The sequence below is a fragment of the Halichoerus grypus genome, chromosome 6, assembly GCF_964656455.1.
Source record: "Halichoerus grypus chromosome 6, mHalGry1.hap1.1, whole genome shotgun sequence".
Classification (NCBI taxonomy): Eukaryota; Metazoa; Chordata; class Mammalia; order Carnivora; family Phocidae; genus Halichoerus; species Halichoerus grypus.
In genome coordinates, this window is record NC_135717.1 from 169,938,749 (window position 1) to 169,953,029 (window position 14,281).

Below are 14,281 nucleotides of genomic sequence, written 5' to 3' on the forward strand. Positions count from 1 at the left end.
GGCCTCTGGGGGGAGGGCACACCGGGTTGGGTCTTGAAGGATGAGTAGAAGATTTGCCAGAAAGGCTTTCTGGGTGGAAAGACTAAGATACGCCAAGGGTCAGGGCTGAGAAATGTTGGAGAAATGGCAAGCGTTTCTGAGGGCTGCCTGCGGTGTGCTTCTGGGAAGGGCTCATTCATGGATGAGTGGAGGGAGTGCAGGTGGGGGAGGGCAGGGCAGGCTGCCGGTCTGGTGACTTCATCCAGCAGGGGAGAAAGAAGGAAGCGAACCTGATGTTTACTGAATAGCCCTGCCGGCGACCCACATGCGGTCAGGCAGCCAGCCTTGAGCCCATTCTGCAGATGAAGACACCGAAGGCTAGGAGCCAGCTCACGCCGCGCTCCCTGCCTGCCAGGAGCCTTGGCAGGGCTGGAGCTTGGCCCTCGGCAGGGGTCAGGGACTCCTCACCTCGGGGACCCAGGGCCAGGAGGGAGATGACCCAGGGCGGGAGGAATGTGGCTCCCACGGGCCAGGCGGCAGCTGCGGGAAGGGCCAACAGACCTAGCAATTGTTCACAGAGCCAAATGGGCCCCAGGTGAAAGAGGACTGCCGAGCTGTAAGGTGACACCGCCTTGGGCTGGCTAATCTTGTATCTGGGCTTCTTTCAGCTTTCAGGCTTGCACAGCTTCCTTGTCAGGCCCTAGAGGAGGGGCCGGGGAAGGAGGGCCACCTACCAAGCCCCCCCCCACCCTGCCCCCAACTCTCCCCTACATCCTCTTTGGTGGCTTAGAGGTAGGACAAGAAGTGAGTGAGGAGGGAGAAGTTGGAAAGGTCCAGATTCCAGTGTGATGTTGGGCAGTGATTACTCCCATTTTACGGATGAGGAAACTGAGGCTTAGGGCCTCGAAGTGACTGGGACACACAGGGGAGCTGGATTCATCAGTCACGCCAGTGTTCAGCTTCTCCACCTGCTGGGCACCTGCTGCGTGCCAGACCTTTCTAAATGCTGGAGAAGAAACAGAGGCTTATCTCCTCTCCTGGCCAGCTCTCGCAGAGGTGGGCTCCCGCGGTTGGGAGGGTAGAGAGGTGGGGCCTGGTGGGCTGGCTCTGCGTGTGACTGAGCAAGTCACTAGTCATCTCTGAGGGGCTGGAGGGCAGGCTGGCCACACACAGCCCCCACCTCTCGTCGAGACTGCCAGAGTGCACTGGGCAGGCGGAGGCTGACTTGGGTATGGCCCCACCAAGGCTGACTCCCTTGCGGCCTCACAAGAAGCTTGGAATCCAGAAAGGTCAGGAGAACAAAGACCGGAGTGGTGGGGGGAGGATGGAGCACAGTGAGCAGGCCCCCGGAGTCTGACCCAGCTAGCTCCAGGCAGGGCAGGGCAATCCCACACTTGTTCCTCTACCCAGCTGCCCTGGTGGGTGTCTTACCCCTGCATGGACTTAGGGGCACCCACATGTGGGTGCGGGTGCTCTCGTGAGGGATCCAGGGTATAGCCTCCTGAAGCAGGGCCTTGGGAACACAGCTTTCCTCAAGTGGCCATTTTCAGACAGGTCAAGATGAACAATCACTGCTTTTTTTAATGACAGGTAATATGCACACAAATGGCATTAATCATTTTTTTTCCCCTGGCAAATACTTATTGGGTGTCTCCCCCAGACCCAGCTAAGGGTGTTCAGGAGACAGTGTCCCTGCTGTCACTGTGCCAGTTGGACAATCTGGCTGGCACGCCCTGAGGGGGGCACCTTATGTACGGGGACCCATTTCACCCTCTGAGGCGCTTGAGGAGGGAGGCTTCCTTATCCCCATTTCACAGATGAGGAAACTAAGAGCTAAGCCACTCACATGAAGACCCAGACCCAAGTCAGATCTCTCTGGTTCCTGAACCCGCTTATCCCCGAACAGTGGGACCCTCCCCACGGATCCTTACTTTTCAGTCCATACCACGGGCAGGGCCTGGAGGCTCAAGGACAGGAGAAAACATCGGTTTCACACCTTATTTTATTTTATTTATTTATTTGTTATTTATTAATTTATTTATTTATTTTAAGATTTTATTTATTTATTTGACAGAGAGAGACACAGCGAGAGAGGGAACACAAGCAGGGGGAGCGGGAGAGGGAGAAGCAGGCCTTCCGAGGAGCAGGGAGCCCGATGCGGGGCTCGATCCCAGGACCCTGGGATCATGACCTGAGCTGAAGGCAGACGCCTAACGACTGAGCCACCCAGGCACCCCTCACACCTTATTTTAAAAAACCAAAAGGGAGACAAGCTATAAATGTAATGGATTGGTTTTTAGGTCACAACAAAATGGCTTCACATCAAATGAACTGCATCCAAAAAAAAAAAAAAAAAAAAGATGTCATGAAGGAAATTGGGTGGCTGGGGCTGGGGCTGGGAGCTTCCTTTCCACTGGACATCTTTCAATAATTTTCAAATTTGTGCTGTGTGTAGCTATTATCTGTTCACCCAAATCAATTAAAAAATTTCAAGGGATGAAAAAGGCATATTTGTGGCTCAGGCCTTGATCTGGACCTTCTTGGCTCATAGCCTTGGGAGCCGGAGCTTGTCACAGGGAGAAAGAGTACACACTCGGTGAGAGATGACTGCCATTGGCTGCTCCCTGCGAGCACCCCAGCATGGAGAATGAATTCGAGAGAGTCCCGCAAACCCAGGTTTGAGTCCAGGCTCCAGGGCCCCCCAGTCTTGTTACCTTGGGCACCCTTTGATGGGAGCTGTGAACATGGACGGATACAATATTTTGTTCCCAGCTTGGTGCTAATGGGCCAGCTTTGAGGTTTCCAAGACGCCCAGAGCAAGCCAGACCTGAAACAGTGCCTTTCTCATGGGCCAAAGGATGCCCAAGTTGCTGCAGGAGAGGCCAGGGGAGGAAGAGCAGATTCTCCTGGGGAAGTCAGGGGCAAGGAAAGTGTCTCTGTCTCTGAGATGGCCCTTTCCAGGTGACAAGAGTACCCAGGCAGAGGCACGGGGAGAGGCGGGAGAGACGGAGGTGAGCCTGTGTGAGGGTTCCACTGGGAACCTTTCCCACAGTGGAAAGAGAATGGCAGAGAGTCAGCTGGAGGAGCAGGTAGGGAAGAGGATGCTGACCCTTTGGGGTAGAATAGATGGGATTTGCAGGGAATGACAGGATACCTGAAGCAAGTGAGTCATAAGGATGTTACAAAGGGAACAGGGATGTGCTTAGAGTGATGCCAGCTGGGAATGATTTTTACATTTTCAAAGATTAGGGAAAAAAAAAAAAGAAAGAAGAATAAGGTTTCACACACAAGAAAATTACATAAAATTTACACTTTAGTGTCCATAAATAAAGTTTTATTGGAACACAGCCATGCTCATTCCTTCACATATTGTCTATGGCTGATTTTATACTACAGTGGCAGAATTGAGTAGTTGAGACAGAAACCCTACAGGCAGCAAAGCCTAAAATATTGACTAGCTGGCCCTTACACAAGATAGTTTGCCTACTCTTGGCTTAGAGGGAGTCTCCACAGAGAGGAGGGGTGGGAGTGAGGCTGGAGAGGAGACAGAGCCAGGTCACCAGGGCCTCCTGCCCTGCCCAGGCACTGAGCTTAAGCTGAGGGCAAGTGGGAGCCATTGAGGAGTCAGGGGGGAGAGTGACCAGCTCAGATGACGGTTGGAGAAGGGTCACTGACTGCTTGGCAAAGATAGATGAAGGTGGGCAGGGGGCACATGGAGCAGGAAGCCCAGCCAGAGGCAGCTCCAAAGGCCTAGCGAAGGCCAGTGGGATCCCCCCTTGAGGACATTTGCTGGGACCTAGCCTTGAGGCGTCTCGCAGCCCTCCGCACGCACCTTCGCCTATAGTTCAGAGCCGTGCTCACTGTATACCCAGGGTGCCCCGCACACGGGGCGGAAGTGACTGCTTCACCCGGGAGTCCCTGAGCGGAAGGAACTGCCAGAAGGGTGGGAAGCACGTGGACGCCACCTCGGAGCCCCAAGCAAGATCATGAGAAGCCAGGGCATGAAGTGGTGGGCGCTCGGAGAACCACTGGTGGCCCGATGGCAGGAGAGGAGGCTCAAGAGGTAGGCAGGGCGCGGACCTTGGGGCCTTGAGTTTCGCTGAAGGGCGTGGGGGAGGGGAGGTTTATGCCCAGGAGCCCCAGGACAGGAGTCAGGGATAGGGCTGGGGGAGAGAGAGCGCGGTGGGGCCTGGGCAGGGAGCGCACAGTGGCTCTGGCACGTACGTATATGTACACGTACAGGAGGGTGTCGGAAGAATACAGGCAGACAAAGGCCCGTGGACCCCGGGGCGGCATACACTGGCCACGCACGCACGCAGACACACAGACCTGCGTAGACTCGGTCAAAGGCCTAGCGGTATGCACGCACCGCAGCAGAAGACCAGGCCTCTGCACACGATGCTCGATGGGTGTACATATAAGCACAGCTGCCCAGAGTCACGCACGCACACGAGCCCTAGAGGCCCCTCCACACGGTCACAGAGACGTGCACACAATCACGGTCCAGGCACACGCAGGCACAGCGCCGGATCCACGCACACACCATAACGCAGATGTGCACGCCCAGGCTCTCCCGGGAACTGCAGGTCACACAGTCCCATGCACACTGCAAAACGCAGACGCACACAGAACGGGACGCGCAGACCCATGCACACACCACACAGACACACACTCTCTGACCCGCCCCGCCTCCCATCGCACACACAGCCGCCCAGGACGCACCGGGCCGTGGGCCGGCGCACGCACGGTCACAGGCAGGGGCGCGCACACGCACACATTTGATCGCACACGCGGGAGGCGCGGAGCGGCGGCGGCCCGAGACTGCGGCCCGAGGCGCCCCCCGGCCCAGCGCGGCGCGGCGAGCGGAGCGCGGCCGGCGGCGGAGGGGAGGGGGCTCCGGTGGGGGTGGGGGTGGGGCGGGGGCCGGAGCCGCCGAGCCGGGCGGGAGCGGGCACCTCTGCGCGCCGCGCTCGGGCCTCGCCTCCGCACCCCCACCCCCCGCGCGCCTCCCGGGGGGGCCCTCCCCCGCGCCCGTCCGCTCGCCGGCCCCCAGCCGCGGCCCCGGGGTGCAGCCAGGCGGCCGCGCCGGGCCCGCGGGACGGGGTGGAGGTGGGGGCGGGGGGCGGGGATCGGGGCCGGGCCGCGCCGCCCGCGATGCCGGGCGCCCACCGCAGCCGCCGCCGGAGCCCGGGATGGGGCGAGAGGCTGCGGCGGACGCCAGCATCTCCCCGCCGGGGGCCCCGGGGGCCGCGGAGCCGCCGCCGCCGCTGCTGCCGCCGCTGCTGAGACCCAGCGGGCGATGGGTGAGTTGACCCTGGCGTCCCGGGGGCCCGCGCCGCAGCCCCGCCATCCCCGCACTCCCGGCCCTCCGCCTCCGTCTCCGCGCCGCCTCCTCCGCGCTCGCGGCGCCCCCCGTCACGGCTCCCACGGCCCCCTCCCTGAGCGTGACCCCTAGGGGCGGGGGCGGGAGCACGGGGCCGGGGGGAGGGTGCTGGGGGGGGCCGAGATGGGGGGGGATGCCTGGGAGGCTACTCAGCTCCGGCGCCCCCTCCCCCAACCCGGCTGCTCCGCGGAGCTTTACCCGGCCCCGGAGGGCAAAGCCTCATCCCTCCGATCCCCTCCCCCGGCCTGGGCGGGGGGCGTCCCCGAGGCGCGGGGCTCGAGCGGCGCTTTGTGCGCCGTGCACCCCCCCCAAACCTCCGGCGCGGCGCGGGGCTGGGGGTGGGAGGCCTCAGCGCCCGCCTTCCCCACCCCCCGACCCGGGGCTGCGGCGGCGGAGGCCCAGGCGCGGTCCGGGAGCAGGGCGGGTGCGGGGGCTGGGACTGTGGCTGCTCGCGGCGACCAGGCAGAGGGGAGTGGGAAGAGCACCCCCGGTTCTTTGGGGGGGGGCTCCCGCTCTTTTCACTGCACTGCCCAGGGCGGGGGAGGGAACCTGGCTGGGGGAGGGCGCTATAAATATCTGCAAATAGTGAGTTCTGGAACCGGGGGTGGGGAGGGGAGCGCGCTTGGGTATAAGTGGGAATGGTGGAGCCTGAGCTGGGGTGCCATGAGAAGCAGAGATGGGTCTCAGCCAGCCCTGGTGGCCTGAGGTCAGGTGACTCTCCCAGCTCTGGAAGACTCCCTAGAAGGGGTGTGCGCAGGAATACTACCCCAGAGAGACCCCTCCATGGGCCCCCAGAACCGGCACTGCCCCCATCCCGATGGTACTCCTCCTCACTCCTGGGACACCAGTCCAGATCTGCCCCGATGGGGAGCTGTGGGCGCTGGCGCCTCACCTCCCGGGGCAGTTACTAAAGATCCAGGCAGGGGGCCTCCGAGGGCTAAGGAGATAGGCACAGGGTCCTCTGAAAGTTTGAGAGGTGCCGCCACAGCCCAAGGGGGAGAGAGAACTTGCTGGAAGAGTTGGCTTGCTCAGGAGAGGAGGGAAGGGCACTCTAGGTAGAGGGAATGGCAGGAGCGGAAGCTCCGAGATGGGAGTGCCTGGTACCAGTGGAGAGCTGGAGGGGGCTGCTGGTCAAGCAGGGCAGGGTGAAGAGAGGAGTGCCCAGGCTGACGGGAAGGAGGGCCAGGTGGAGGTGAGGTGGCAGGCCCTACCAGGGAGCTGGCACTAGCTTCTGAGGACAGTGAGGAGCAGATGGGGCTGGGAGTGCTGCCATCTGGCTCGGAACCCCCTCCTGTCTGCCCAGGGCCCCTGTTGCGGTCAGGGCTGCCTACCCACATCTGGGATCCCTCTTACTGTGGTGGCTGGGCTGGCGCAAGCAAGTCCGCTTTCTGAGGCTCAGTTTCCACATCTGTCAAATGGGGAGAGTCCGCCACAGGGTTGTGGAGAGATCTGAATGAGATGATGAGTTTAGGGTGCCCAGCACCTGAGAAGTAGTCGGGAAATCCCTGTCTGCTGTGTCAGGATCATTACCTGGAAAACAGGGACACTGATGTCAGCTGGTGGGCCAGGCTCACTTTACTGGCTCACCCCATACCGGTGGTGATAAGGATCATGTGAGGGCTGGATGTGACCCCGGGGGGAGCCAAGGGTTGGGGGAATTGCATGTCCACGTCCTCACGTTATTCTGGGAGAAGAGAAGAGCAGGGGGCAGTGGCTGGAGCCGGGTGGTCTGCATAGACAGCCTGTTCTTGCCCCCACATGGCACCTTAGCCATGACATTCAGCAGACCCTGCTGTGTTCCCCAAGGCCAAAGCCTCTTTGTTCTCCACGCTGCAACCCTCCTGCTAGCCAGCTCTAGCCCTGCACATGGGGACCAGGGCTCCCTTCCAGAAGGTTCTCCAGGCACTGAGACCAACAAACACAATGACCTCCTGTGAGGGGCACTGTCGTGGGCAGCCAGGTGGAGAGGACACAGACTTTGCCCCCAGGAGAATGGAATCTAGTTGGGCAGCAAATAGTCCTGGGCGTCCGTGGTCTTGCCTAGCCCTGTGCTGGCTGCTTAGGGGCAGGGGGAGGGTGGCAATAATTGCACCGTGGGACAGTCCAGTGCAGAAGTTAAAAGCAAGGATTCCGGATCCAGTGGCCCAGGTTTGAATCTCGACTCTGCCACTTCTTCCCGTGCAGCTGTGGACTAGTGTGACTCTGCCTCTCTGGGCCTCAGTTTCCTTGCCTCTAAAATGGGAATGATGCACACTAGTGCTATTTGAACAGCTTGGTTCCATTTCTAGTGAGCATTCACGCCCCCGCTTTCAGAATGAGTCTCTTGGTTCACCCCCTGCCTCCTTGGAGACGATGCAGCCTCCTCCTCTAGATAAGGTGTCTACGTCGCTGTTGTGAGTCCCTATAGGCAGAGGCCTGCCTTTCTGTGTCCATTGCTGGGGCAGGGGCAATGGTATGCTGGCAGCAGACTCTCTGGGAGAAGAAAGGTCCCGATGAACAGTGTTGGCAGGTTTCTGTGGTGTAAATCTTCCAGCAAGGCCCCTTTGCAGCTATACCAACAGCTCATCCATGTCACAGTGGGAGCTGGTACAAGCCTACTTCGGCACCCAGGCATTCAGTAGGTGTTTAATAAATGGCAGCTGAATGAGAAGAGAAGGCTCCAGAGCCTGTTGGTCGGGTAGACTTGGGGAGCGGCCAGGCCGTGCTGTAGCTAGGAGGAGCGGGGGACATTGGACAGGTTGAGGGCAGGACCAGATCACTCTGAATAAGTACCCACAGTGAGATGCAGGGCGGGGGGGGGGGGGGAGGGCTGGTGCCTCCCTTCCTGGGAGCCTCCACACCTCAGACCCTGCCTCACTCCAGCTCAAGCTCCCCTTGACCGTGGCCGGGTTTGGGCTGTCTGCACAGAATGACCCAGCTGGATCCCAAGCTTCCGCCTGACAGAGCTCTGAGATATGGTCCAGATAGGCCTCAAATGTCAAATTCTATTCCCTTGCTTATGCTCTTCCCTCCGTCTGAATGTCTGTTCCACCCACTTCTTCCAATGTCCCCTGGAACTCTGTGCCAGCCCTCAACCCCCAATCGCACAGACCCTTCTCCACTTCTGCCATCACCCCCAGCCTTACAGCTTCTTGGGCACACTGCCTGCCCATCAAAATATCAATACCTGACATTTGTTGCGTCTCCAGAGCAACCCGTGACAGAGGTACCATGATCATCCCCTTTGCAGATGGGGAAATGGAGGCACAGTGTCTTGTTAGTGATGACCCATCCTCTCCATCCGAGCTGAGCGTCAGTCGTGCAGGGAAGCTCCTTGCTGTGGGCCGGCGGAGTACCACGTCTGTCTCGTTAACGTGTTTGCTATCGCGTGTTCCGCATCCTAGAGGAGCTCGGATGGATGGATGGATGGATGGATGGATGGATGGATGGATGATGAAGTGCATTAATGATCGTCAGCCCCAGGGAGTGGCCCTGTCCTTTTCCCCATCCTTCCCCCTTCTTCATCCCTGTTGGAGGAGACTGACCCTCCGGAGGGCAGCCTCAGACCACAGAGGGATGGTCACAGGGACCCTGCTTATCCACACCTCCTGGAAGGGGAAGTGAGGCCCTGGGTCGGGCCGGAAGCAGTGTGGTAGAGGGTAGTAGACCACCCTCCTGTGGTCTTGAACGGGGCCACATGGGCCCATGGCCCTGCCAGGAATCCAGGAAGTGATCAGGGTCCTAAAATACTTTTTCTTGCACCACCTCAAGTGGAAAGTCCCCTGTGGGCTCACTTATTTTCGTCTTTTTCATACAAATAAAATTGGAACAATAAGAATCGTTCACGTACCTCATTGCTCCATTGTTTTACGAAATTAGAGCTTATTTGGCTCAAGACTGTGGTTTCCAGTGAAGTAGGAATCCCTGGGGAGGGGCAGGATTAGGGCCAAGACGGAAGGCCGGAGCCCTGCTGACGCTGGGGTCTCCTCCGGGTCTGCCCTCCAGCTGCCCTCTTCGGGCAGGCTGGGAACTTCCCAGAAGGAGCAGCCCAGATGGGGGTCTGAGCGAGGGAGGGCGGCCAGAGGCAATCTCCAGGATTCTGGTTGACAGAGACCCGTGATGGATGACTTCCCAGGCTGTTCTACCCCACCTTGACCTCTGAGTCATAATCATTCGCTGCTATTTATCGAGCACTTACTATGTGCTGGGCGCTGGGCCAAACACTTTGTCTGCATTATCCCGGCGACGCCTCCTAACTTCCCTCGAAGTAGGTACTATTATTATCCCCATTTGGCAGTTTGAGGGTGCCTGGGGCCCGGGGCTCAGGGCCAGGAAGGGGCAGGGCGGGGATCGTATCCAGCCGGTAGGACCCCAGCGCCTGATGGGGCTCCGAGTCTAGGCCCCTCAGTCACTCAGAGGAGAGTGGTCTCTGAAGCTTGGATGCCCAAGACAGCGACTTCACTGGTGTCCTGGCCTCCAGGCCACCCTCCTCGTAGCCCTGGGGTCACTCCCTTCTTTCCCATCGTCCTGGGGCTGTCTCTGGAAGCCCTGCTTAGCCTCACCTGGGACGCTTGGGGAAAATACATATTTCCCAGGCCCCACCCCACCCCACTGAGTCAGAATCCCACTGTGGGAGAGAGGGCTGCAAACCCGGTTTTTAAAATAATGTCCTGGGGCTACGAGGCCTGTGGGCTCCAAGAAGGCCTGCCCAGCCCAGTGGAGTCCAGGCCGCCTCAAGAGACCCCCTTGCCCTCAACCCAGATCCCTGGGACCCTGCTCCCCCACCTGCATTCTCGGCCTCTGCTCTCTCCTACCCTAACCCAGCTCTGCACGCACCATGCTGACTCCCCCACCCCTTTATCCAGACACCTGCTGCTGCTGTTTCCTTCTGGAAACAGGTCCCAGCTGGCCATGGACCCCACGTAGCTTGCTTAACACTCTGGAGAAATCGCTCAGGGCCCCACTCTGGCTACCCCGGGCCTGGCACACAGCCTGGGTGCATCGTGCTGGGTGAGTGAGGGTGGCCAGGGAAGGGGGAACAGGGAGGGCTGCCGATGGCCGGGGAGGAGCTGGGCTTCCAGGCTGGGCTACACAGGCAGTCTCCGGGGGCTGGCCCCTTGCCTGACGTGGAAAAGGCATTTGATAAATATTTCTTAAGTATTTGTTGAATGGTGATGGTGAGAGGGGCGGGAAGCCGCGCAGGTTGGCGGGTTTGGGAGAAAGACTGAGGGGGACGCCTTCCCAGTCATCTCCTAGGACTGTGATGGTGAATGGTCGGAACTCACTGATGGCTCGAATGGGAGCGAGATGCTGGTGCTCTCTTGAATGATTTCATTTCAGTATCACAGGATCCCTGGGCAGTGGTGCTCAAGTAATCCTCATTGCATTCTATGGAAACTGAGTCCTGGGCAGGGCAGGCGACTTGCCGGGCTCACAGCCAGGAGGTGGTTCTGCAGTCCGGAGCCTTGCCCTTTGGGCAAAAGAACCAATGACTCTGTGCAGCACTCCGTTGTGTACAAAGCACCCACACATTATCTCGTTTGGCTCTAGCAGTAGCTCAGAGGTTTGGTGTAGGTTTTTAACTACGCCCATATCCCGGAGTCAGAAAACCTGCCCCCGAGGGGCCTTCTGCATCTCTGAGGGGTAGTGGTGGGAAGAGACCCCTCCTCCAGGCTAGCGGAAGAGAGAAACGAAGAGGCATGTGTTGGGGGCTCTGGCACACAGTAGGTGTTTGGGATCCCCTTTGGGGAGGCAGAGCCAGGCCTTTGGTCCCATCTGGTCCTTGGAACAGCCCAAGACAGGCTTCAGTCTTTGAGCCGAGGCCCACAGAGTATGGGCGACTGGTTCAAGGTCACACACCCGCCATGACCCAAGGTGAAGAGCAGAGCTGTTGAGGCTCCATCAGGGCTGGGGGGTCTGGGAGTGGGGCAGGCGGATTCTGGCTGTGCAGGGGGGACTGGTCCCAAAGGGACCCCAGGCAAGCCCCCTCGCAGGGGTGTCGAGGGCTGCTACTGGGGCCTGGCATGTCACTGCTGTTAGAAATGTTTGGGGCCACCCCTTGGCATGGGCAGTGGCCCTGTCCCCGCCACTGGGCGGGGAGGTAACAGGATTCGTGGTCCCTGCCTCCAGGCATCAGCACCCCGCCTAGACTGGGAATCCAGGGGTTAGCTTTCCTGGCCTTTGCAGATGCTGTCCCTCGTCTGGAAGGGCCTTCCCCTCCTCTCCTGGCAGGGGCTGGCTCATCCCTTGAGACCCGACCCCCCTGCCCAGGAAGCCCTGCCTGACCCCCACCCCAAGGGCAGGGCTGATTGTCCCTGCCAGGATTTCCATCTGTCTGCTCCACAGGATGCTGAGAACGAGAACCCTAAGGGCAGGGCAGGTCTGCCGAGGGCCTGGTTACAGTGCAGGGCCTTGAGCGAGATGCCAGTGGAGTGGGCAGAGAAAGCAACTGTAAGGTGCAGCCCAGCTCAGGTGACTGTCGCCTCAGCCCAGACAGGGGACCAGGCTGGGGAGCCTAGAGGCCATGCAGCCCGCCAAACACGCCCGTTTCACAGAGGGAACATTGGAGGCCTGAGGTGCTTGGGACTGACCTAGAGTACCACGGAGAGTGGCTGTTAGTCCCTCTGTGGCTTGTAGGTGAGCCCAGGGCTGTGTGGCCGCACCCCTCCCACTCTCCCCAAGCTGGAGCGTTTCTCTACAGGATCCAGGTCAGGTCTGGGGAGCTGGGAAGAAGCCCAGGAGAGCGGAGACCCCAGGGCTCAGGTGTGCACTCGGTCCTCCCGTGTGGAGGAGAAAGCTCCTTAGAGGAAATGCTTGCTGTCCCAAAGTGGCAGGAAATCCACACGGATGGTTCATTTCAGCAAAAAGATGCGTAGGAAAAAAAGTCGGCGAGAACTGAGACCAAGAGGTTAGCTCGGGGGATGGTACGATGGTGGCTGATACTGTCCTGTTGCTTTCGCTGTGATTTTCAAATTTTCTAGAACGTATGCGGCACCTTTATCATCAGAAAAATGAAGTTATAATCTAAAGGAGAGAGGCTAAGAAAAGATGCCCTGAGAACAGCGAGCTCCCCATGTGTTCGATCCTGGGGTCACCGCCTGTGGGTGGCTTCCAGGGGGACCCGTGGGAGCTGCCTGGCCCCAGGCACATCCCCCGGAACAGCTGCACCTGCGGTAGATAGCTTGTGTTTCTCTCCTTCTTGCAAATGGGGTCAGTGAGAGAGTCCCCGGCGTGGGGCTGCTGGGATGTGGCACCCCGAAATTCCCATTCAAACTTCTGACCCCCTCCCTGCAGTGCCTGGAGCCCTTGCCTTCCCACCTCCACCTGGAAAGCCGGCCCACTCGACCCCCAGCTACTGCCATCCGCCTCTTCCAGCCAGAGGTGGCCCGCGGGGCTGTTTGCTTCACCCCAGTGGGTGTGCATCACTGCTGACTGCCTTCCTTACTGACTCCTACCCCGAAGTGCCTTTCCAGGGGTCCTCCTGCAACATAGTCAAGTTCTGCCTGGCGGAAATGGTATTTGTCCTCACGGCTGAGCCTTGATCCCGGGTGAGGATGCCGTCTCTGTCTCCCCCAGGCCCCTGCCCCTGTGCCCGGTACAGAGCTCTCATTCATTCGTTCAGCTGTTGTCCAACAAGTGCCCGGGCCCAGGCTAAGTGCCAGGGGCACAGATCTGCTGACTTCAGGGTGTGACCGCATGTGTATCTTTGCGCGTAGGTTTTGTGCACGTCCCCTTCGCCTACACACAGCGGGAACAGCTCCATCGTACATGACCTGTCGTCCTTTCGGCTGTGCTGGTATAGAATCTTGCTGGTACCTCCGGCCCACCCGGTTAATTCATTCAGCAGGTGTTTATCAGATACCCACTAAGGAGGTACCAGGCCCTGACCCCAAAGAAACGTGACCCAAGGTCTCTGTCCTTGGGAAGTGCCGTCTTAGGGTCTGTTGCAGTGCAGACTGGTGAGGGCCGAGGCCAGCGGGGCCAGGGGTGGTCAGAAGCGTCGTCCTGGAGAGACGGGGGGCCGGGTGGGGAAGGGCGTTCCTGCCCAGCTGTGGGTATGCGCTCCGATCCCCGCGGCCCTGGGAACACTGTGCTGGCCCTCCTTGCGGCTTTTGCTTCTCCAAAGCAGCCCCGAGGGCCGACAGAGCTGGAGCACGGGCCCCGGGGCTGTGAGTCCTCCTGCTGTGAGTCCTCCTGCCTCCTCCGGCAAGCAGGAGGACCTGGGCTGCAGAACTTTCTGAAGGAGAACCTGGGGACCAGACCCCAGAACACAGCATTGAGTAGCACCCCTCGATTCAGACCAGAGAAGCTGGGTCACGGAACTCAGAGGAGGAGAACGGAGCAGCAGACCTAGAATGCAGCCCTTCCGGAACCGGGAGCACGGATGTCAGCCGGAAGCTGGAGGATCAAGTCCCCCAGTGGTCATTGGGGAAAACGAGGTGGTCCAGGGATGGGGAGGTCTGGAGCCCGGGTGAGCGTTGGTGCGCGTGCTCGTGGCCTCTGCTGAGCCGGGCCCTCCCCACAGCTTGCTCTTGGGCAAGGCCTGTCCCTTCTCCAAGCCTCAGTTTCCGCATGATGGCTGTGTGACAGTGAGCTGAGATGGAGCACTTCACTTGGGAAGGAGTGCTGCCCTTGGTGCCCAAGCTCTCCTGGGCGGTTCGTGGTGTGGCTGAGGCCTGGACCCTGGCCACCTGCCTCCTGGAAGGACCCTGTCCCCTGGTGGTGATGGTCTGCTCACTGCTGTTGTTCTGTCTTCTTCCCCACACTCGGTGGGACGTTTGGGCACTTGCGGGCCTTTCTTGGAATGGTCTTTGGATCTAGCAGGTGGGAAGGACTGAGCGATTAAAGGAGCAGGAACAGATTGGTGGCTCCATATTAAGGAGCAGGGGCCCAGTGCCTGCAGCCCTGCATGGTGTCCCCTGCCCTTTGGTGGGGGCTTCC

General features: G+C 59.7%; 1 protein-coding gene across 2 annotated transcripts in view; it reads left to right on the plus strand.

Moving 5' to 3' along the window:
- The first annotated feature begins 4,022 nt into the window (after positions 1-4,022).
- Positions 4,023-14,281, plus strand: part of MGAT3 (beta-1,4-mannosyl-glycoprotein 4-beta-N-acetylglucosaminyltransferase) — a 31,947-nt gene continuing 21,688 nt past the window's right edge. Inside the window, exon 1 of one of the 2 annotated variants that reach the window (XM_078076645.1) lies at positions 4,023-4,042. The gene's annotated coding sequence lies outside the window, so the exon portion shown is untranslated. Of the gene's footprint in view, positions 4,043-5,133; positions 5,283-14,281 lie in introns of those variants that run through there. The other variant, XM_036078590.2, reaches the window with a different exon arrangement.